This window comes from Galleria mellonella, unplaced genomic scaffold, assembly GCF_026898425.1.
Source record: "Galleria mellonella isolate WM207_F2 unplaced genomic scaffold, CSIRO_AGI_GalMel_v1 utg377, whole genome shotgun sequence".
NCBI lineage: Eukaryota > Metazoa > Arthropoda > Insecta > Lepidoptera > Pyralidae > Galleria > Galleria mellonella.
In genome coordinates this window covers 1057733-1082180 of record NW_026442089.1, presented here as the reverse complement: position 1 = coordinate 1082180, position 24448 = coordinate 1057733, and the positions used below count along the sequence as shown (strand labels likewise).

General features: G+C 35.3%; 1 protein-coding gene across 12 annotated transcripts in view; it reads right to left on the bottom strand.

The window, feature by feature from the left end:
* Positions 1 to 24448, bottom strand: part of LOC113521059 (muscle calcium channel subunit alpha-1) — a 91698-nt gene that overhangs the window by 44338 nt on the left and 22912 nt on the right. For all 12 annotated transcript variants that reach the window (XR_008253126.1, XM_052897620.1, XM_052897619.1 and 9 more), the window contains exon 2: positions 10933 to 11217. The gene's annotated coding sequence lies outside the window, so the exon portion shown is untranslated. The remainder of the gene's footprint in view (positions 1 to 10932; positions 11218 to 24448) is intronic.

Sequence of the window (24448 nt, the reverse complement as noted above, 5' to 3'; positions counted from 1 at the left end):
GGATAAAGTGGTGAGCGCTGATCGATTCATTATCACTGAACCGAAACTATTACAGATAATATTATAAATGTGGAGGAGAGGGATTATTAGTAATGGATTCTATTCATATTCTATGAGGTTGACTTCCTTATTTAAACCATCGTAGTTAACTCCTGTTGAATTCTTTACGTTGGGCCAACTGACGTGCTTTCATTCTCACCTATCATCTGTCACTGGTGCCCCGACAGTGTATATCGATAACGCAGGCGGAGTTCCATTTTCATCCATTCAAAAAATATGATAAATGTCAAAGTTCGTGTGGATGAGTTGATTTTTTTTTTTTTTGTTTCTATTTAAGCACGCTTGGCTCTATACATCTTAATGATATCAGTACACAAATAGACCGTGCACTTAATTGACACAGAATACTTTTATTTGGAGCTGTGGGCAAAGCAGTTGTTTACAGTTAGTAAGAAATAAAATGCGATGTTGTTGAGTAATCAGTAACGTAAATCATATAAGTCATGTTCTACATATTATTCACACTGAAACTAGTGAATATAAATAAATCTTATTGATTTTATAAATTAGTTGTTATCAACTGACTCGTCCACATGATCGGGATATATTGATCGGTTGGGACAAGAAACAGCTTTTTCCATTTCAAACGTTTTATGTTTGATAAATATCATGACGACTGGATAATGAAAAAAAAATTTTTTTAATACCACTGAGCTGGCAAATAAGCATACGGCCCGCCTGATGGTAAGCGGTTACCGTAGCCTATGAACGCCTGCAATACCAGGGGTGTTACGCGCTCTTTGCCGACCGACACTTTATTAAATAGTAGTAAATTTGTGTATAATTTGAAAATAGATCTTTAAGATAATCGAATACATATCTTCTCTTAACATAAATATGCCTATTTATATAATTAATTCGCCGTGTGGTTCCGGCATAGAATGGGGCTCCCCTTCCCTTCTCGTGGGTGTCGTAAGAGGCAACTAAGGGAACTCTTCGAGGAATGGACAGCAGCGTCCCTCGTAAAACATTTCCATGGATTATGGATTAACTAACTTTAATGTGGGTTAACATGGCGGTTGCCAATGCGCGTGCCAAGCATGGCAACTATTGGCAAAACACCCCAATAGAAGGAGGCCTATGCACAGCAATGGATAATTAAAGACTGATATGGTATATAATTAACGTATATTTGTGTAGTAATACTTTTTGAATGCCATTAAAAACTATTTTAAATATATTAATAGCTGTAGTATTACTTTCACGTAATAAAATGTTATTTTAGTAACGATCGCCACCGCTACGCGTGTCTCGAACTTAGTGCACTTTTAATTGGTGCCTTCATTCTACTGGCGCTGACGGAGCGATGGAGTCGTAAACATAAACTATAAATACTTAAATAAAGTGCTGGAGAGAAGGGACTGTTGGTTACAGATATACCCCGTCAAGTATTGGTAAACAAGCTGACGGCCAACCTGATGGAAAGTGGTAACCGTCACCTATAGACATGAGCAGTACCATGGACATAACAGAGTTCACTGTTTCGCCCATGATACCTCCCAGGCGTTGCCATTCCTGAGGACTCAGGTGTTATTCCTCTGTACCCAGTAAATTCACGCCATATGCCACCCTTCAGACAGAAACACAGCCATGCAAACTCAACTGCTTTATGATCGAAACATGAATGGGACAGAAGTACCCAAGCAAACGACTTTTGCACAAAGTCTCCCTCTGGTCTGGATGATAATGGTATGGTAACCCCTATCGGTATACACTGGCGGGGCACCAGTGAGAGATGATAGGTGAGCATGAAAGCAGGTCAGTTAGCCCATCGTGACGAATGCAACAAGTATTAATCACGATGGTTTCAAGAGGGAACCGCGTGGAGATCGACCTGACAGGATTTGTTAGAAATGGGGCAATTACTAACAATCCCTTTCCCTCACCCTGTCAGGTTGCCAATGTAAGTGTAAATCGTGTGTAATCGGAATCAAATGTTAAAGTATAAATTAGACAAGGTGAATCTATTGTGCAAAAAAAAAACTAGCAACTATAATAGTGACAAAATCTATTTTAAACCACTGTAAGAATGAACAAAAAAAAATGCAAAACGATAAACAGTAATGCGAACTGATAACTGAATTCAGAATTTATTCCATTATAAAAATCTACAAATACTACCTCGGTGAAATGTATAGATTAACTTTTAAATAAACATTAGGTACATTTACAGATCACTTCCTCAATTTCAAGTTTATTCTAGAAAAGTTCTAATAAAATTTACAAATGTTGTCGTTATTCAGAACAGTCGGCTATACGTTATTTATCTTTGTGACAAATGGCGCGTAATGTTGCTTTTGGCGGGAACGGCATGTCATAAACGTCACCAGTAGCGTGCCGCATGCCGGCCGCGGCCGTGGTCGTGATCATGGAATTAGTCGCCAGTGAACCAGCGCGATATGTTCCGCGACGCCTCTCTAATCTCGTCTAATTCAACTACAGTCAATTATTGTTTACTGTAATTGGTGTTAATTTAACGTTGGCTGGCAGACTGAATCAAAATCATTAGCATTGATCTAGGAGTGAAATTGAATGATTTATAGACAGGATTTAAAAATAAAATGTAGTATATTTAGTATGTAAAGCTTAAAATGTGATTTATGAATTTTTGATTCACGAAATGTTATTCGTGATGACATTTTTTTTAATGGCTATTAATGGAATGGTAACCCCACCCGCGCTATCGGTATACACCAGCGGGGCACCAATAAGGGATAATAGATGAGGATGAAGCAAGTCAGTTAGCCCATCGTGACGAATTCAACAAGAATTGTTCACGATGGTTTCCAGGGGGAACCACCTGGAGGTCGACCTAATAGGGCATATTACTAGTAACGGGGCTGTCAAACTCCATTGCTAACAATCCCTTTCCCACCTGTGATGACATATTAGGCTATGTAATGGGTATAGTCTTAGTTTTCCGTACGACTAACGACATCAATGTAATCATCAAGCGATTTGTGCTATTGTGTAGCACTGAATCTATAATATAATCAATTGCCGAATGTAAGAGCACCATTTCAAAATGGCTTATTTTGTCAATTCATTTTGCTAAATTTGTAATTGCCAGGATAAGGGTTGTATGACATATAAAGTTTACAAAAACATATGGAAAAGTGGAAAATTTTGGTTAACAAATAACCACATAAAAAAGTGAGTGAGTAAGGCAGAAGACATCAAGCATAAAGAAAAAAATTCGTCTCATTTTATTAATCACTACATCCGTGTTAACCGCAGTGGGCAACCAATATTGTTATTTTAACTCTACGCACATATTTAATTCTATATCCTTTAAGCTTCACGTGAAATTCTCGACATACCTAAACTTGATAATAAGATCTAAAGATCATGTAATTCACGTTAAATGTTAGTACTTTTACGTGTCTACAATGTCTACGGTAAAATGGAGCGTGGTACATTTTTCAATTAACAATATTCGTCCTGGATTATGTATGTCATAGCCGTCAGTCTGAGAAGTAACATCCGACATTCTCCATTAACGTTATATTCAGTGTGAGAGATGATTTAAACTGATTACATGATTCAAATGTAAGCTTGATATATACATTAGTATGATAAACGACTCCCTGAAAGCTGTAGACTCCGACTAAAGCGCAAATTATCGTGGATTGAAGGCAATTATGGGCCAATTATAAAAGATGACTCTTCAGAAAGGTAATAAACTGCAGAAGTGCACGGACTGTTGAGCAGAGGACTAGATTAAAATTATAGAAATTGAATAATAAGCTCAATATTGGCGGTTGGTGAATTGACAGACGATTGGAGAAAATGGACTTATGTAACCCACATGAGAGTCTTGATATTAAATTTTCAATAATCACTCTCTCGATGCTATTAATAATATGACATGAAAATTTCAACATTTTTCTACGACAGTTTCAATCAGAGGGAACAAAGTTAATGTAATGAGTAGTTCGCTTTATTTATTTATTTGTTTATTTATTTATTTAAGGAACACCAACAGCATATTGCATTATAACATATAGGTATAACAAACATTAAATACAATACAATATTAATGCACATGCCTATTATAGGTATTCACAGCATTCACTTTAACATAATTATACAGTGTAAGAAAATTAAGTAAATAACAAAAATAAACATGTAATCTAAGTTGTGAGCAACTCACAAGCAAGCAAGTTCACTTAATTATAAATATCAAACCATAGGTTATGTTGTAACTTTATTAAACAGTAGTTAAATATAGTCAATAGCTACTGACTGAGAATCTTTTTTGGACTCAGCATTCAAGACTTTCATATTACAGGAGCCAGCAGTGGCCGGTGCTACACAGCTATCTCATATTTCAGGCCGCATGTAAAAATCTGCTTGCCAGTGAAATTTGTGGGCGCGAAAGAGGTAGGTACTTATATGAACGTGTTTGAGCAAAGTCTCCTTTTAGTATCTCATTTATCAGTTCCAAGTTACACAGGCACATCTGACAATCGCTTACTTAACAAGTTTGTGATTTGAGAACTCAAGTCAAAGTCGCGACGCTAAGTAGGCCGTAATTTGATTGTAACAGTTAGTAAAGTTTAAGGCAGCGGGAATTGTAAGCCGCGCGGTGGCTTCGCAAAATGTTCATACGCTGAAATTCCAGTCAATTCCAGTGCATGGAAATTTATATTTTTATAGCACTATATCATAACAAATTGTCAAATAAACTTTAGACTTTTGCATTGCATGATTTGTGGTTCGTAAGAGACAAGAATGAACGCGAAATATACGAGTATGCCTATCACGGGAGCGGAAGCCTGATATCGCTACACCATACTCGTGGTTACGACCGATGTAACCTGTCCAAATGTCGAGATGATAACTCTAGGTAATTATTATATTTCATCTAAATGAGCGTGTTAATTACCGTCTCGTCCAATCTTTATTTGCGGTCATTGGGACGTCGTCATTTTGACCAAGAACAGTAAGCTAAGGTCGGACATGGACAAATTATTAAACAAGTAACAATTCAGCATCAGCAAAAAATCAGTCTCTTCCTCTAATATATATTCATATTATATCTATTAGTGGTCGGGATCGTTACTCGGGACACTTCACTCTTAACCCTACAATGCATTCTGTACCATATCTGGTCAAATAAAATAATTAAGTCTACTGTTCGTTTAAAGACACCTAGCGTCATTTGTCGACCGACAGAATAATCTTTATACATTTAGCAACGGTTTAGTAACGGCAATTGTCACCAGTACGTGTTAGCTATCGATTGATATTGTATTTCGTACACAATTTCAAAGATTGACGCGAACTCGTGGTTTACGTAAATAGAAAATACTTAAAAAAATAACTTTTTGAATATTTGGAAGCGGAAAAAATACATTTACATTGGAAATAGTGTATATTAAATGAAGGTAAGTTATTTTTTGAAATATTACTGTTTTATGTTCTAACATATCAACTTATTTAAGAGTACCAGATATGGCACATCATGCATTAGTTCACTTCTAACATTTTGTTTCGGTTGGATTTTATTACAGATTATGGTGAAAAAGGTATTATCTAACGAGTTGATTGAGCAGTATTTAGGTATACCGTCAGGGAATGCAGACGGTCAAGGCTTTTTGGGTGTGGAAAATGATGATAACATGGCGAGAATCAGAGAAAACTTGCACCAAATGAATAAAGATAGTGACTCTTAAAATTATATTGAGCCTACCAGGTATGCATCATTTTGTTCTACTAATTGTGGTACTACCTTCGCTGAAAATGAGAATGAAAAATCAAAAAATTCTCAAGCTAGCATTTCAGGGCCAAGTACGTCATGACACCAAAGTAGAAGTTTTTTCACTATGCCAGTTTTGGAGTTCTTTCTTGGAAAGTATAAAATAAAAATACATACTAAAAGATGGTATCTGCGTTTATTTTAACATTTTCTAGACATTGTCACCATAAATTGCTGGCTGCTGCACAAAAGGGTAAGAGAATAGAAGAATGACCTAACTCAGATTAAATTAAAACATTTTAAACTGGAAATCGCTAAAAGACTTTGTATGAGTGGTCCATCGTTACAAAGAAAAAGAGTAAGATCGCCTTCTACCACAGATGACATGATCGAGAAGAAGAAAAAAAGAGTAATCCTTCCCCTTCGAGATGTAAGATTTGATAAATTTGATCATCTTCCTATATGGAATGAGAAGAGACAATGCTATAAGTATCCACAATGTAAAGGAAATACATATATATTTTGCGAAAAGTGTTGTGTTAAGTTGTATTTAAACAAAGACAATAATTATTTTAATAAATTTCATTCATAAATAATGTAAAACTAAATATATGATTATGTTCATTGTTCCTAATTAAAATCCAAATATTAGTGTTAATGCATACAGTACCACATATGGAACAGAATTGAAAAACTAAATATCTACAAAATCAATGAATTTTAATTGTTATTATTATCATTTACTATGTCTAGACACTATATAGAACCACATATATTTTTTTGACACGATTTAAAAAAATCATGCATTGTAGGGTTAAATGAACTAATGAAGTATTAAAAGACAAGTGAATTCAAATATAAATGAAAAAGTTTACTCTCTAAGCGATAACTCAGCTCACACGAGCGTAAGGGTTAAATTTAACGGAGGCAGCGCTTGTGACCGAATGTACAACAGGCGAACTAATTTCGTTTAAAACAAGCTAAGGTTCAGTACGCGGCAATTTCACGCGAGCATGTAGCTCGACAAAATTTGTTGTTTGTTAGGGAGCATATGCCTGATGGATATATACAGAGTATACTGTTCCGCCCATGATACCCCCATTGCCATTCCTGAGGACTCAGGTGTTATTCCTCTGTACCCTGTAAATTCACTGTCATATCCCGCCGTTCAAACTGAAACACAATCATGCAAACACAACTGCTTCACGGTAGAAGACTACATATACATACATGTTACACGTTCCACATAACAGTGTAACATGTAACATGACGACTGCGATTACAACGCGCAACAAGCTCTTTAAAGCCAATACAAAGAGTTTCTTAGTGATTCTGTATTTTTGTATGTATGTTATTGTCAATTCGGAACCAATGTCCTTAAATATTTTGCAATCGATATGGCTTATTTCCATCTCGGCCGCATTTTAATTTTATGACATTGCAAATTGAAGCAAAATCTATATGTACCTACATGAATATACGGTATCTATGAAGTGCGATAACATAAATAATTGTTACACGTATGTTACACGATTACAACACCAGTTTATGAACTTATTAACCGATTTTTATAATTTTTTTTTTTATTGATAGGCTTTACTTTCATCTTTGTTCCCACATTTATTTTCTCATGATTGAAGCCACTGCTTTTCTTTCCGAAGCTAAATGTGTTTTTTTAATAGATGATAATGCAATGGTAACCCCATCCACGCTATCGGTATACACCGGCGGGGCACCAGTGAAGGATGATAGGTCAGTTAGCCCAAGATGAAGCAGGTCAGTTAGCCCATCGTGACGAATTCAACAAGAATTTTTTACGATAGTTTCTAGGGGGAACCACGTGGAGGTCGACCTAATAAGGCATATTGCTAGCAACGGGGCTGTCAAACTCCATTGCTAACAATCCCTTTCTCCCTGACTTGATAGGGTATATTGCACTAAGTGAGCTAAATGTGTTAACTTGTGTTAACAAAGCAAGATTCATTAGTGTCATCATTGAACATGTAATGCAACATGTTGCACAACATATGTTTAGTACGTCTAGTGAACACGTGGCTTTATGCAAATAAGGAAGTGTAGTGTAATGGAAAGCAGCCTTACAAATCGCCGGGTCGCGGTGGCTGGGTCGGGTCGCCGCGCCGCGCCGCGCCGCGCCGGGCCGCTCGCGGTGACGGTCGGCTGACTGAGGGACCGTGATTGATACGAGTGGCTCACAGACGTATGCCGCGTCCTCAGCGCACATTAGCCGGTTGGATGGGACTGAACAGGATTTGAATCTTGGATCGCTATTGTGAATATTACTTGGACCGTGGAGGGAGGGACACGCTCGCTTTCGCTTATTATAAACGGTGACGTTCTATGAATGGGCCATGAAAATTAAATTATTTAATATAAATTCCGTTTATAATTTAGGTTACTTGTATTATAATATTTATTAAATATTTTGGATTTTACTGTTCAAAATTTTGCAAAGATTTTATAGCAGCTTTACCAGATGCGATTTTAATATTTTTACCAAAATTTCAAATATTTCTTCTCATTGATACAGTTTCTTTTCTTTTATCCAATTATATACTTTTGTACGTTTACACTATATTTTACCATATAACCATTACGTAAAAGACGATTACCCAAAATTCCCAAATTTATTCCACTTTTCTGTTTCTTTTTAAATTTGTAGCATAAAATTTTTAAATTGACATAATTAAATACAGGTCGTACAGTAGTAGTGTTATTACATTTTATTAAATATAAACATCTTACGTCTAGTATTGTTTTATTTCTCCTCTATTCAATAATGCACCGCCTACATATTTCTCGGTTCGCCTAATGGTTGACTGGTAGAGAACACAATCCGGTGTTAAGTCCACACAATGCACATAGAATTCACTGTGTAGTAAAGTTTAAATAAATAAATAGCGTCTGCGTTAATTAATTATCCGTCATTAAGAACATTTTATGAGAATCGACTAATTTGATTTTAGCAAGGATTTTATTATATATGTAATAATATGTGTTATATAACTGGAGTGGAGGTGAGGAAGAGCTTCACGTTTTCTGACAAGTATAATATAGTCATAGTATACATTTCTAAAACAAGCAGATACCAATTCGCTTGTTTTTTTAGAAGCTGTATTATATGATTGTGTTACTAATTAGTTATTGGATTACATTGCTAACGGTAAATTATTAATGACAGTGTCACAAAATAGAGATTCGGTGGACGTTTATTCCCATATAGATGAAAATCATGAATATACCTACAAATAACTGTGATTTATCTTAAAAATAAACCGTTTAAAGATTCCGTAACATTTAAAATATAAGACAATAGCTTCGTTCGTAGTCACTTTGATTTTGTTTGCACTGCTTGACATCCTCATTACAATACACACACAGATAGGATAGAAAGGATTCAGAAAAAGTTTATTAAAACACTTGATTATAGAACTGGTCATCATTATGTAGATTATGATATCTCCTTTATTATATAATGTTCTTAGAGAAGCGTCGTCATTATTTTGATGCAACTTTTTTGTTTAAAATATTAAATAACATCGTAGATGTTTCTGCTTTGTTCAGCGATGTTCATTTTACGAGTGCCTCGTAGATATGAGCGAGATTGTGTCTAAAAGGACTTATTTGTAATAGTTGATTACAGAACTTGTTATGTCAGTTTCCTAAGGCGAGCCTTTAAACTGTATAATGACAGACTTAATATTATAGAAGTGGATTTATTCAATAGATGTTCATTGGCAACCTTAAAAAATATCTTGATCAAAGAACTGAGTTAGTTCACAGTGCTGAGTTATTTAAGAGGGTATTTTCTGTATTTTGATACTGTAATTGTATTTTTATATATTGTACATTAATTATGACAATAGCATTAAGTTAATTTTAAATAAATATAAATATTATTAACTGAGATTCAAAAGAGTGACTGTTGAGTTTCTTGCGGATTCTTCTCAGCGGTTAACTACATTCTAAATACAGCAGCAGATTTATAAAAGGTAACGATTTCAAAGAGCTTGTAAACAAGTCTATTTGAATAAAGTTTGCGGAGCTAAAGTCTGTTTATATGGATACAATTCCGAATTCTAATTTACAATATTTATAATATTTTAAATCTAATGTATTGCCGAAACATGTGATCGTTTCAAGTAAGTCCACTAGTCGATATTTTCGATATTTTATAACAACTGAAGTCACAGATTTTTTAAAAAATGGAAATCTACTTGTTTAGAATTCTGCCTTTCAATTCAGAAAGCAATTTCATTGCAGACGAATGAATAGAAAATAAGAAACTCACCTGTTGTTCTTTTCAAACAAAAGTGGAATTCTACATATTATGTTTATTTTCCCAATACGTGTGCAATCTAAAATGATAACAATAGATTTCATCAGTAGGGTTTTTGTCGGCAGTGAACAAAATTTCGGGCACTGTAAACATTGGTAGGATGTGAGAGAAGCGACGCATTTGGAGCATGTGTTCGTTGCGAATGGCGCTCATCAAAGCATTCGTATAAATATTATGACTGGCCGGACAGGAAGCTGGAATTATACGTTTATTGGGCCGTTGCTACTGAACAACGTTGGAATTTGGGATTTGCGGGAATTTTATGCGACTGCTCAGGTACGGGAAGTAAGGCCAATGGTTTATATATAGACTGTGTTCCCATGATTGCACGCAACATAGATATTAAATTATATTCCAGACTGCGTAAGTGTAACCACATTTGTTTGAACGCTTTAGGGGGTACCATGTGTGTCACAGTATTTGCTGTGACACCAATGGCGCCGTTCATTTCACTTGTCAGTTACATAGTTTTATTTTTTAACGCCATCTATCATCATCATATCAGCTTTTAACTGTCTACTGCTGAACATAGGCCTCAGCTTAAAAGGGGTTTTACCAGTAGTTGCCACGCTTGGCAGGGAAGATGGTTTTTGATGATGTTTTAAGAGGGATGCTGCTGTCTATCCCTCGACCATAAATTTCCCTTAGTCGCTTCTTACGACACCCACGGGAAAAGAAGGGATGACCCATTTTATGCTAGGGCTAGGACTATTACTACTATACCCCAAAACTACATTTCTAACAATTTTTATGTACAGTATTAGCTCCGTTACGATATTATTTTACGTAAAGATAAAAATAAATATATACTCACTTGCTAAGGAGCACTGCGCTCAGCCGAAGATCCCAACTACTGTACGATGCCAATAGTTCCATGCGCTGTCACTTGCTTGTCTCCACCCAATCACCAACACTTATAAGAGATTATGTACAAAAGGGAAGTGCTTGGCAGCTCGCAATGTTAATATTTAAGGAGATATTAACTAAATCTACCGTGTATATCTAATTTTTGGTTTCAGGACTAAATTATAAAATAGGTTTTGTTTGTTGGAATTATTGTATAAGTCGTCGCTGTCTTTATTCTGTGAAGGTTGGTCCCCTGCAACAAAGGAAACAAGATATTAACACACATATAAGAGTACTATTTGTTTAAAGCAACTTGGAAAGACGGTTCGTCTGATGGAACATAACAGTCGCTTAAATATATGAATACGACCCCATGGTTACAGTCCGTACTCACAGAATAAATGTGACGCCCATGGCGCCCCTCGTGCGTTACCATTTCAAATTCAGTATTATGTCTCCGTCTAATTTTATCTGTAATTTTTAAAGATTCTGGCTTTTGAAATGAAAATAATTGTATTAACAGATCTAAAATTAGAATTTAAAGCAACTTACTATATTTGGACATTTGGGTGATAATGTAAATTGGCCAAGCGTTGTGATATTAAGGTCTTAAGTCCCAATTCTAAGTACCAAGTGACTTCACTAGAACCAAGTAAAAACTACACTAGAATACTGTTTGTCGGCAGAACTAATAGTAGCTATGTGCTTTGATTATAATCATTGTAATAATCAATCCATCTTGTTTCATCGTACGATAGTATCCGGAGACAAAGGACTAGGTATAGTGGCGTCTGTTTCCGTGTATTGTTGTAGCGCCGCGCCGCGTACAATAAACCGTGGTAATGTGCGCAGTAGGCGTCCTCATAGCCTCCTGTAGGGCGGGCGGCGCGGCGAGCGAAGGCATTCACATTCATTATCATTACGAGCAGAATGGAGGAAATACGTTATCGCATCTTATCATATTTCATCCGCCTTCAATAAGAAGCTCCTCAATGCAGTGAAATATTTTGTGTGTGCACGACGCGCGTATCGGCGTCGATCCCCTTGTTGCTCCTATATTAATTCTGTCAAGACAGAAGTCGGTTTTTAAAAAATATCATGATTGTAACTGACGTTATTTTTAACATATTATATTTATCACTATCATCGTATCAGCTTTCAACTGTCTATTGCTGAACATAAACCTCCCCTTTTGCTAGTAGTTGCCATGCTTGGCAAGCGGATTGGCAACCGCAATTAGGTTTTAGAGATGTTTGAAGTGGGACGCTGCTGCCTATCTTTCGCTGTCCCTTAATTATCTCTTACGACACACACGGCAATGGAAGGGGTGATCTATTCTATACCGGGACTACACGAAGAACATATTATATTGTATATTTTTTTTGTTATTTTACAGAGATTGCAGGTGTACTGCCGGCCTTTTTAAAAATTAACATGCTCTTTTCTTGAAGGTTATGATGTCGTATCGGTTCGGAAATACTGCTGCTTGAAATTAACATGAAGAAGTAATTGTACGTGGAAGGAAGTCCGCTAAAAACACACGGTGGAGTACCGCCACTCATCCAGATGGTTGGGATGGAACTATAGTTTGTCGCAAGTTGTACGGTGGTGAAAATCAGCAGCAAGTATCAATCCGAACATTTCCTCAGAGCACTCCCCATGATAACTTCAATAGAAGTTGCACAGCAACATCTACATAACAAAAATGTTTTGTTGAAATATGTATAAAGTGTTACCAGATTAAGTATTTATTCTCAATTTAGATTAAAGTGTTATTCCTCTGTACCCTATAATTTCACTGGCATATCCCACTCTTCAAACTGAAACACAGCTATGCAAACACAACTGCTCCACGGTAGAAAATCAAGAGGACTGAAAAAAATACCTGTGTGTAGTTGATTGGTTGCATTGATGCTACTGCTTAGCAATCAATGTGTATTTCCCACTACATTCTCTATTTGTCTTTACGCCAGGTTCGTACAGGAGCGACATAGAAAATCCAATGTTAACCATTATATTAATTGGCTATGATAACCATTTAACATTATGCAAAACCTGAGCTTCTGAGCTACAAATGAGCTAAAAATTTCTATAATACAATCATTTCTGTGATACAAATTATCCTAAAAACCTTTAATTCATATTGTATTTAATATTTTACGATGAGGCCAGGGAAACACAATGTATTAATGCAAAAAAAAAATCCCTAAACTCGGTAAATAAAAAATCAGATCAGAAATATAATCCTATACGAGTATGTACTGAAAATACCAATAATACTACGCTGGCTTTGTTTGCGAGGTCACTCGACCGACTGCTATATTATAATAATCACAATAAATTGTAACATGTTAATATCTAATAGAAACCAATTAGAAATAAAAGGAATTCATTATGTCAACAATATCGCAGTGTTACGAGTAGCGATATTGTTACTTGTTTATTTATGAACTCATTATTAACGAGTTAATGACATTAAGTTGTGAGTTCGCTCGAACACGATCTACAAAGACTATAAACAACAATGTACGTGTATGTACCGGCGCCGGTGAGCCACTCTCTACACGCTCGTCGAGGAAGTAATTAACCAAGTTTGAAATAGGGTTTTGATAAAGAACCGGCATTCGATATGCTCCACGGCTAATGAGCTGAGTTATCCGTTACATTATACATTGGAAGTATTATATTACCTAATACGTCGATACTTTACATGTACATATAAGTACGTACCTAGTTGTATCAATAATGTTGGCAGAAACTTTCTAATGGCTACAGAGGAATAACACCTGAGTTCTCAGGAATGGCAACGCATGGGGGGTATCATGGGCGAAACAGTATACTCTGTTATGTCCATGGTACTGCTCATGTGTATAGGCGACGGTTGCCACTTTCCATCAGGTGGGCCGTCAGCTTGTTTGCCATTCTAAGTTGTATAAAAAAAAATTCTAATCAAAATATGTTTAAGCAAATTTAATACTTTTTTTATGCAACTTAGAATGACAAATAAGCTGACGGCTTACCTGATTGAAAGTAGTAACTGTCGCCTATAGACATGAGCAGTACCATGGACATAACAGACAGTATACTGTTTAGCCCATGATACCCCCCATGAGTTGCCATTCCTGAGGACTAAAGGTGTTGTTTCTCTGTACCTTGTAAATTCACTGCCATATCGCACTCTTCAGCCATGCAAACACAACTGCTTCACGGTAGAAACACGAATGGAACAGCAGTGGCCAAGCAAACGACTTTTGTACAAAATCTCCCTCTGGTGATGAATACTGACTGAAATTAATATGAAATTGAATAACAACCCTTGTTTCGGTAACTAACCATGGATTTACGTTTTTTTTTAAGGATCTGATTCACAGGTGGAACACTGTGCTTGAAGCAATGATTTTCATTTCATAAGTTACATACCGTGTGTGATAGGTACATATTAGAAAAAATTATCTCAAAAAAAGAATAACCACACATGGTCGTGTTAAAATGAGTATATTTATCTCTACATTTTTTTATCTTAATTTACGACTGATTTAGACAACATTTACTTGTTAAATAGGAAGCTAAAAGCCTAAGCATATGAACTTGAACAAAATTCGCGTTAAGTGTATTAGGTATAATGAAATCCACAAATCAGGAATGAAGGCTGAAGCGGCTGTTATCGACGACGTCGAGCATCCTATAATCTGCACTTTGGTCTTAAACGCGCGTACAAGTAGTCTATCTGAAGGAGATTATCCACATTTAACCTAGATACCCTGCGATATTACGTATTGGATGATGTCATTGTGTCCGCGACACACGGACCGCTCGTATGACGAACCGAGTTCGAGGACTAGCGAATGCTGAACTAAATGACAACAAAACTATAATGTCTGAACAACAACTATCGAAACTATGTATTATTTATGTCGACTTACGTTTTAAAGTCGAGCATGTCTAACTAGTTTTGAACTCGATAGGAGCTTTTGCTCATGAACACAGTTCACTATCGGTCAGATCTACTCGGGAATCAAACCCGTCACTTGGCGATGCGAGAACATGACTGCATAGTGATATATAATCAGCCCCATCACCACCACCACCGCCGCCGAACGCACGCGCTGCTCGCTCTTTTCGCGATACAGCCGTGAACCGTGCTCATGAATAAAAACTCTTTTGTTTTTTCTAATATATAAGGACATTTGAAAATTCCAATGCTCTAGTGATTTGTATCCGGTTTTCTCCTTATATTTTGCGTATAAAGAATTGTATTTTAACGTATATAAAGTTTGAGCGCATTTTATTAGAGGCACTGTGTGTTATAGTTCAATATATATAAATATATACTTATATAATAAGCCGAAGCCATAATGATTACACAACGATAACTAATAATCCTGTAATAAGCTTCGGTACTTCCTATTAACTCAAACTAATATAAAATTATAAAACTGTAATACAAAACAAACTTTCCAAAAAAAAAACTACAAATATTTCTATTTCACTCGTGTGCCAACAAGCAGCTATGTTTTTACTCTAAGGGTGATATTTTGCTATGAAATTACTGTTTAATACCACCCTGGTTGAGGACCAGGACAGGAGGTGTTGGTACAAACTCTGATTTTGCATAAATCATTTATAATATCCTGCGGACATTAATTGCGCCGCATATAGCATCTAACACAGTAGTATAGCAGTTAACACATTGTTGAGGTAGACAGTCAGCTTGTTTGCTATTCTGTGCCGTGCAAAAAATGATGTATTCATTATCGCGTAGCCACGTGATCATTTAGATGTAATCAAGTTTGTGTAACTCTCCGCCAACCGTGTGGGTTTTTTTGCACACCGTCAACCGTCCCGGACGATATCGTCTCAGACGATAATTTGACCTACTTAAAGATAGGGAAAATTTCCAAAAAAATTCGAGAAATGCTTTCTAGATTTCTTTTTTCTATTTCCATACTTTTTGACTTGAATACTTTACTCGCTGGTGAAATAAAATTTTGTAAACTCTACAAAAACCGTAATTTCTAAGATTTCACTAAAAAATCGACATCTTGGATACAAATTAGTTTTAAGAAGAAATGTTTTGGAGATTTATTCTTCATATAAGCACCTTTCAAAACCTCGCCTGTGTAAGTTTTTTTACAGAGGGGTTCGTGGCTCCGTCCTTTTTTTCTTACAAAGATATGCATCAGGTCCAAACTCGGCGCGGACGATATTGTCCTATACGGTTGGCGGAGGGTTAATTCGATTCTAAATTACTAGTAGATGTGTAATGTAGACGTTGATATTACTGGAAGCGACTTCTTAACATAAATGCTCTCGCGTTTGTGTGGCCTTGTCACTACACAGTGTTCCTGCCAGTACAAATGGGTTGCGTAGGTGGAGAATTGATTCCATTATCATGCAAAACCTTTGATGTATGTGTTGATGATAACATTATTACACTATATTTATTTATACCTGCTGTGAAGGTTTCCAATCTACACCTTTGTAAAGTCACATGACAAGAGTGGTGCTTTGTTATACAGAATAAAAGTGGAAGAATGCAGGGAAAATGAGAAATAAGAGAAACCATACTATGTTACATAGGGTGTTAAAAATTCCCATAGTTGGTAATATGTACATTTTTATGCAACTCTGAATAGCAAACAAACAGACGACCCACCTCATGGGGAGTGGCAAATGTCTCTTATGGACGATATGAATAACACCATAGATAATAAAGTTAATGGAATACCCTGTGATATACACTGTACCCCTCATAGGTTGTTATATGTAAGGACTACGGATAAACCCTGACGACTAAGATGTTGCCTTCGTACCCTGCAGTTTCAATGCCATCATTTATATTTCATTTATTTGTTACAAGGCATGGATTTGGCCGCCCCCTTCCTTTCCCATAGCTGTTGTATGAGACGACTTAGGAAATTTAACTGTCGAGGAATAGGCAGTAGGGTCTCTCTTAAAACATCACCTGTAACCTGCCAAATGTGGCAACTATTGGCAAAACTCTTTCAAGAGAGGGAGGAACACAACACTGAGCAGGTTACGGCTGATATGATGAGTTCACATTTCAAACCGAAATACAATCATGCAAACATAGCAACTTTTTTTTTTGTTTTTTAATCTACGTTTTATTTGGGATTTTTTTTTAATACATAGCTGCTTAATAGTGAAAACAATAGTAGGGCAAAGGTTAGCCTTAGCAGACGAGTTTTGTACTATGTTTTTTACCAGAGGAAGATTTTTTTTATTCAGCTTAGAATGGCAAACAAGCTGACGGCCCACCTGATGGAAAGTGGTAACCGTCGCCTGTAGACATGAGCAGTACCATGGACATAACAGAGTATAATGTTTCGCCCATGATACCCCCCATGCGTTGCCATTCCTGAGGACTCAGATGTTATTGATGATTTAGCAGTGAATTTATAGGGTACGGAGGAATAACACCTGAGGCTTCAGGAATGGCAACGCATGGGGAGTAACATGGGCGAAACAATATATTCTGTTAGTCCATGGTATGTCTATAGGCGACAGTTACCACTTTCCATCAGGTGGGTCGTCAGCTTGTTTGCCATTCTAAGTTGTATAAAAAAGTCTACCTCTGATAAATATGTATCATACAAGATAAAGTAAAAGTATTGAAAGATACAGATGGTCCTGAAACTATACGAATATTCTCGACAAAAATACGAATAGTAAATTTTAAATTTTCACGTTGTTTACACATATTTTAAATACACAATCGGTGTGTGGGGTGGCTACAGATAATAATGGTGACAGTGTTAGAGTACCCTAAGAAACGGCGCGAGCTGCCAGACAAAGACGCCGCTCACTTCAATCCCGTCGTGACCACGACGTGATGCAATCTACAGCGAAACGTCGGCAATAAAGAAGCAGGTATGTAGGTACTAAACCGCTAAGGTTTTTTTCAACGCGTTAAGTCCCGATTGTGTATTTAAAAAATACGAATAAGCATAAGTCCGGCTTTTTTTAGTTAAAATAGAGATATCTGGCACTCGCAGAGAGAACTGCGTGTCTGAAGATATATAGAAATAAAGGCATGACAACATAATAAAGGTTAGTTTTGCATTGTTCAGAACAAAGGTCTGCGAACTGGCCGCCATTGTGTGTTTAATTCGAAAGGCGAGTGAGTGGGAGGGAGTGGAAAGGAGACAACCCCTCCTCCTTTTATTGAGACGGCTTAAAGATTGTCGCCAAACCACACCAAAGAACATCACTATACTCTTACGTAGATTGTTCCAGAAGAAATTTGGTTTTCCTTTATATACATATATAATTACAAACATAATGCAGGTAACTAATACAAGTTCTTATTTTGTTTCCTTTTATATAACTATATCAAACAAGCATATGGCCTATCTGATGGTAAAATGGGATTACCATAGTTCATTTTTTTTCAACAGGGAAGTCGCGACCCTTGAGGGAGTCGCGTTTGTTATTAAAGGGGGTTCCAGACTGTTGAAAATAATAAGAACTCGAAAGATTCGTTTAACGTAGCGAAGCTCGACTTCACTAATTCGACTACTAATTATTCGAAAGAGTTGGTTGCTTCAAATCTCCTGGTTGCTTGTTTGTTGTTCTAATACTCGCAGATATGCAACTCTAAGTTCTAAATTCAAACAAACAATGTGTATCTATACAATCATATACACCTTTTAACAGGAGTGTCCTATCAGTAATATTGAACAGGTTTCCTGAAAACGTGCATCGAAAAATAGGAAGAGGGAGACTTTGTACAAAAGTCGATTGCTGAGAGGTACCCACCTCTGTTCCATTCGTGTTTCTACCGTGAAGCAGTTGTGTTTGCATGTCTGTGTTTCGGTTTGAAGAGTGGGATATGGCGTGAATTTACAGGGTACAGAGGAATAACACCTGAGTTCTAAGGAATGCAACGCATGGGAGGTATCATGGGCGAAACAGTATACTCTGTTATGTCCATGCTACTGCTACATGTCTATAGGCGACGGTTACCACTTTCCATCAGGTGGGCCGTCAGCTCGTTTAGTTGTATAAAAAAAAAGGGAAGCCTCCCAAACCAACACGGTGCGACCCATTGTCAAGTTAAAAGTCCTTTAAAAGAATTATAGGGATTTCGGTGTCAACCTGTATAAACTAATGGTTAAAAAAAATTTAAACCTCATAAGAAATTAAATACAAACAATGTGTTTTTGATTGGTAATTAGAAGTGAAAGAGTGATGTAATGTATTATTTTTTATTTATAATTGCTAAATCGCATTCACCAAAAATATTTTTTTTAAGTTACTACAATTTTAAAACTATACCTACTATAAAATAGGTACAAGAGAGCTTATTAAACTTCCCATTTATAAATTTGGTAAATGTTCACAGCGGGATGAATACTAGCAATTAGCAAATTTCAAGCTTCAAAGATACTCGTATAATATGCGGCTGCGAATTTTGTCGGATCGAGTTATTGAGAGGTCATTCAACTCAGTATTTAAAATCCCCAACTGTAGTATTCACTTTGAAACATTTTCGTATATAAATGCCGAATCTAAACTAACTAGGTACGTAATAAGTAGATTTGTGAAAGGGATTGAAAATTTAATTGTTAATTAACCGATTAATAGTTAATATATTCTCACTAATATTATAAATGTAAAAGTAAATTTGTTTGTTTGTTTGTTGCCTTATAGCGCTTTAACAATTTATTCAATTATGGGAATTTAGATGGGATAGAATCTATATGGGATGAATAAGATCATAGACTACTTTTTTATCCTGGTTGGTAAACATATTCCAGTTACGTGGGCGAAGTCACGTGTAAAATTTAGCAAACACATAAAACTGGTGTAACTGGAAATAGACAGCCCGGATAGAGAGAAACTTGGGTTCGGATTGTATTAAGTCCAATTGTCCGGAAGGTATTTTTTTAACCTATTTTTAATAATTTAAATAGAATTAGGTGAGATGAGACTTAGGGAACGCCAATGGGGTATGAGATGTTTCGTAGATATGAAAGAATGTCTGTAGTAAACTTTGTCACACAGAAATACATATTTTGTATCACAAAAAAATGGAAGTTTCAGTTGTAACAAAATTGACATAGAACTTGCACGGAATGATTGCAAAAAGCATTATCATAAACTGATTAAAATTGACGACGATGAGTTTTTAATAATATTTTTACAGTACACCTAAAAATGTGATTCCTTATTTACTGGTATTATGTTTATATATATATATATATATATATATATATATATATATATATATATATATATATATATATATATATAAGAAACATTGTAGATATATAGATGTTAATTATAAACATAAGTCCACATATTTCGCCTACGCAGACAAGGCATGCAAAGTTTAAAAACTCAAAAAGTATAAATATTGATCGGACTGAGAATTAAAACAATTAGTAATAACAATTCTTATAAAAAATATACTAATGCAAATTTATAATCATATTATACCAACCTTTATAACTTTAGAGTTCATAAAAAAGCTAAGACACTCAAATTGCTGGAACTGAAAGCGACAGCATTATCACGAGTGAGACAAACTCAATATTATCAGAAGTATTCTATGAAGTAATAATTCTTTAGCAAAGAAAAGGAAAACTTTTTCGTTCAATAAACATAGCCAGTGAATGGTTTGAGCGACTTCCTATTGTTGTTTGATAATTTTAAGAACGAAAACTTGCTCGCTTTTTCTTACAATGTGTCTTAGTTATTGCGTTTATGACAAAATCTTTTTCCTTAATGCATAAGAAGGAAATTACAATAAATATTACTACTAGTTTAATTACTTTACTCGAGAGAAGCATTAATTTTAATACGATATACACGACACCTTATTTATTCAAATAAACGTCCCGAGTACTCAAATTTACACGAAAACTAACCAAACTAGGCACTACTAAAGCAGTATGTGCTTAAAACAGTTATTATTACCAGATAGAAACTTTGTACGAAAGTCGTTTGTTTGGGTAGCTCTGTCCCATTCGTGTTTCAACCGTGAAGCAGTTGTGTATGCATGGCTGTGTTTCGGTTTGAAGGAATATGGCGTGAATTTACAGGGTTTAGAGGAATAACACCTGATTCCTCAGGAATGGCAACGCATGGGGGGTATCATGGGCGGAACAGTATACTCTACTGTGTTCATGGTACTGCTCATGTCTATAGGCGACGGTTACCATTTTACATAAGGTAGGCCGCCAGCTTGTTTGCCATTCTAAATTGTATAAAAAAAAAAAACAGTTATTGTTAATTTTCTTTTTTTTTTTATTAAAACTGTAAAAATATATATAAAACTGAAATTAAAATGTCTTGATCCTATTGGCTTTCATTTGGAGCTAAAAAATTAGATACATAGTTGCATCACAGTATAAAATATTGTTTTTACAAAGACTCCTTATAATATAGTTGCAATATCGATGCAGATATACTCGTATGTCCGGTAGTATCAACCTCAAGATCCGGAAGCGTCATAAGCATAAAGCAAAATAAAGTATTTCATTATTTTTTCGAACTTCGATAACATTTTCTATATTTATTTAATAAATTGCAACATTTTTTGTTTATTAAAAATTTCTTAAATCTATATAAGACAATTTATTACGTATAGTATGGTAGCCTGACCTTCATAGATCAGAGACACTTACTGTGAAGCATTATGTAATGATATACATCTTCTAATTGCATATATATATATATATATATATATATATATATATATATATATATATATATATATATATATATATATATATATATATATATTTGTTCATTAAATTATTATTATTTACCATATAGAAAAGGTATAAATGTTTTCGAAACAAGATTTATTTAAATATAGTTACATGGCTCTAGATTGCTGAATCAGGTAATCAACTTAATATATGGGTACTCTAATAGATTAAGAAGTCTAATATAAAAGGGCGACATAAATGAACAAAAGCCCCTATTATTTGTCAGCATACATTATTCAGAATATTAAACAAGTAATATATCTTTTATATTAGTAGTGCCTACTACCTCAGTAAGCGTCCAGTAATTAAATTTTATTATGTTTTTTATCGTGTGATTCCTAAGCGAGCGAATTGAAAATCTATCAGGCTCTCTTAAATAGTAATTATAACAAATAAATATATAATTTAAACGTTGTCTTCCAGAAGAATCTTTTCAATTTGCAAGTTATACATTTGTTTCAGACTCGTCTGTATTTTTGTGACCATCTTGAATTAAAAATATTGAATTAAAATAAATACAAAATAAAGAAACAAATGAGATATTTTTTTTTTGTAAGGTAACATAAAATAGTGTGTTATTCATAAACATAAACTCAACATAATTAAAGATTGTGTCCTACAAAAAAGGCGGCTTCAATTGTAACGAAACTAATTATTTTGGTATAAAAATTAAACTACTAAACTGATTTTTATAATATTTCTATGGGACTAATCTGTAAGTATATCTATTCAGATAAAAAAAAGAATTTTCGAAATCGGTTTAAAAACTGACGGAGTTATGAGGTAACACATATGAAATAAATACAACCGGATTGAAAACTTTCTTCTTCTTGAAGATGTTGACAATTAAAAAAGAGACAAGACAATAAGATAGAGTAAATGATGAAATGCCATAACTCAAAATAATTTCAGAAACACAGAAATGAGATGGTCCATAAATACAGCCAACAGAAAAGAAAATGTTCCACTCTGAATCATTGACCACACGATACTGGCTCACTAATTGTTTTTACACGTTACGTTTGAAGGACCCTAGATTATAGGACTAAAAAAACACGTTACGGGCAAGGCAATTCCCAACAAGGCAAGGTTGCAAACTGTTTGCAATATATGTAATATTTAATGTATTTAATGTATAATATTATATATATATATATATATATATATATATATATATATATATATATATATATATATATATATATATATATATAGATGTGCTTTTAAGATGGTTACTTTAGCAACAATTACATTTTGTTCCACAAAATTTCTATTACGCGGAACGACCTCACACGCCGATTAGCGATTCTCAGTTATTTACCATTCAACATGATCACATTTGCCGTTCACTAATCACTGCTGAAAATAGGCCTCCCCCATAAAGGGGAGTTTTTCCAATAGTTGTCACGTTCAGTAGGCGGGTTCGCGACCGCAATTAGGCTTTGGTGATTTCCCATTCCTCTACCATTAAGTTCCCTTAGTCAGCTGTTATGGGATCTAGGGGAAAGGAAAGGATGGCTCATCCTATGTCGGGACTGCATGGCAATATATTACGTATATATATATATATATATATATATATATATATATATATATATATATATATATATATATATATATATATATATATATATATATATATATATATATATATATATATATATATACACCTGATGGAAAGTTGTAACCGTCGCCTATAGACATGAGCAGTACCATGGACATAACAGAGTATACTGTTTCGCCCATGATATCCCCTATGCGTTGCCATTTCTGAAGACTCAGGTGTTATTCCTCTGTACCCAGTAAATTCACGCCATATCCCACCCTTCAAACCGAAACACAGCCATGCAAACACAACTGCTTCACGGTTGATACACGAATGGGACAGAGGTACCCAAGCAATCGACTTTTGTACAAAGTCTCCCTCTGGTATATATATATATTTAAATGTAGAATGCGTTTTTGACACAGGAAAAATTTCTATCATCTACAAAAAGATTTGTGAAAATCAGTTCAGACAACGTAGGACGTAGTCGTAAAACACAAACGAACTCGGATACCCTTCTTTCGAAAGCCTATTAAATTATTTCACCCGTAGAAAAATAACAAGGATTTGCTGGCTGGTAGAAACCCATGTTAAGATTAACCGAGTGCAGCCATGCTGTCAATAAGTCCTATCTTACTCTGGCTTATTGAACTCTACACTGATGTGAGCGGTGTGATAGTTCGTTGTCTGGCGATAAATCTTATTTGGCGACATCTACAGCCCCATTACGGAAGGCGAGCCAATAACCTCCAGTTCAGACGGCGAGGGGTCAACTGCCTGTCGCTACAGGACTACGTACCTACAGGGATCGTAGAAGCGGCCATTACATGTCAAGGATCCTTGGAGTCGCAATTACAAAAATAACAGTAACAATATATATAAAATAAAAAGAAAAAAAAACGAAAACTTTTGATATAAACTAATATTATAAAAAGGAAAGATTTTATTTAGAATGGAATAGAAAATATTTATTGTCAGAAAAACACAATTATAAAAGAATATACATAAATATTACATATATAAGAAGTGTCTCATTTTTTTTTATGGGTGAAAATGGTATAGTAACCCCGCCTGCGCTAACTGGATACGCTGGCGGAGCACCGGTGAAGGGTGATAGATGACAATAAAAACAGGCCAGTTAGCCCATCATGATGAATTCATCAGGAATTAACCATGATAGTTTCCAGGCGGAACCGCGA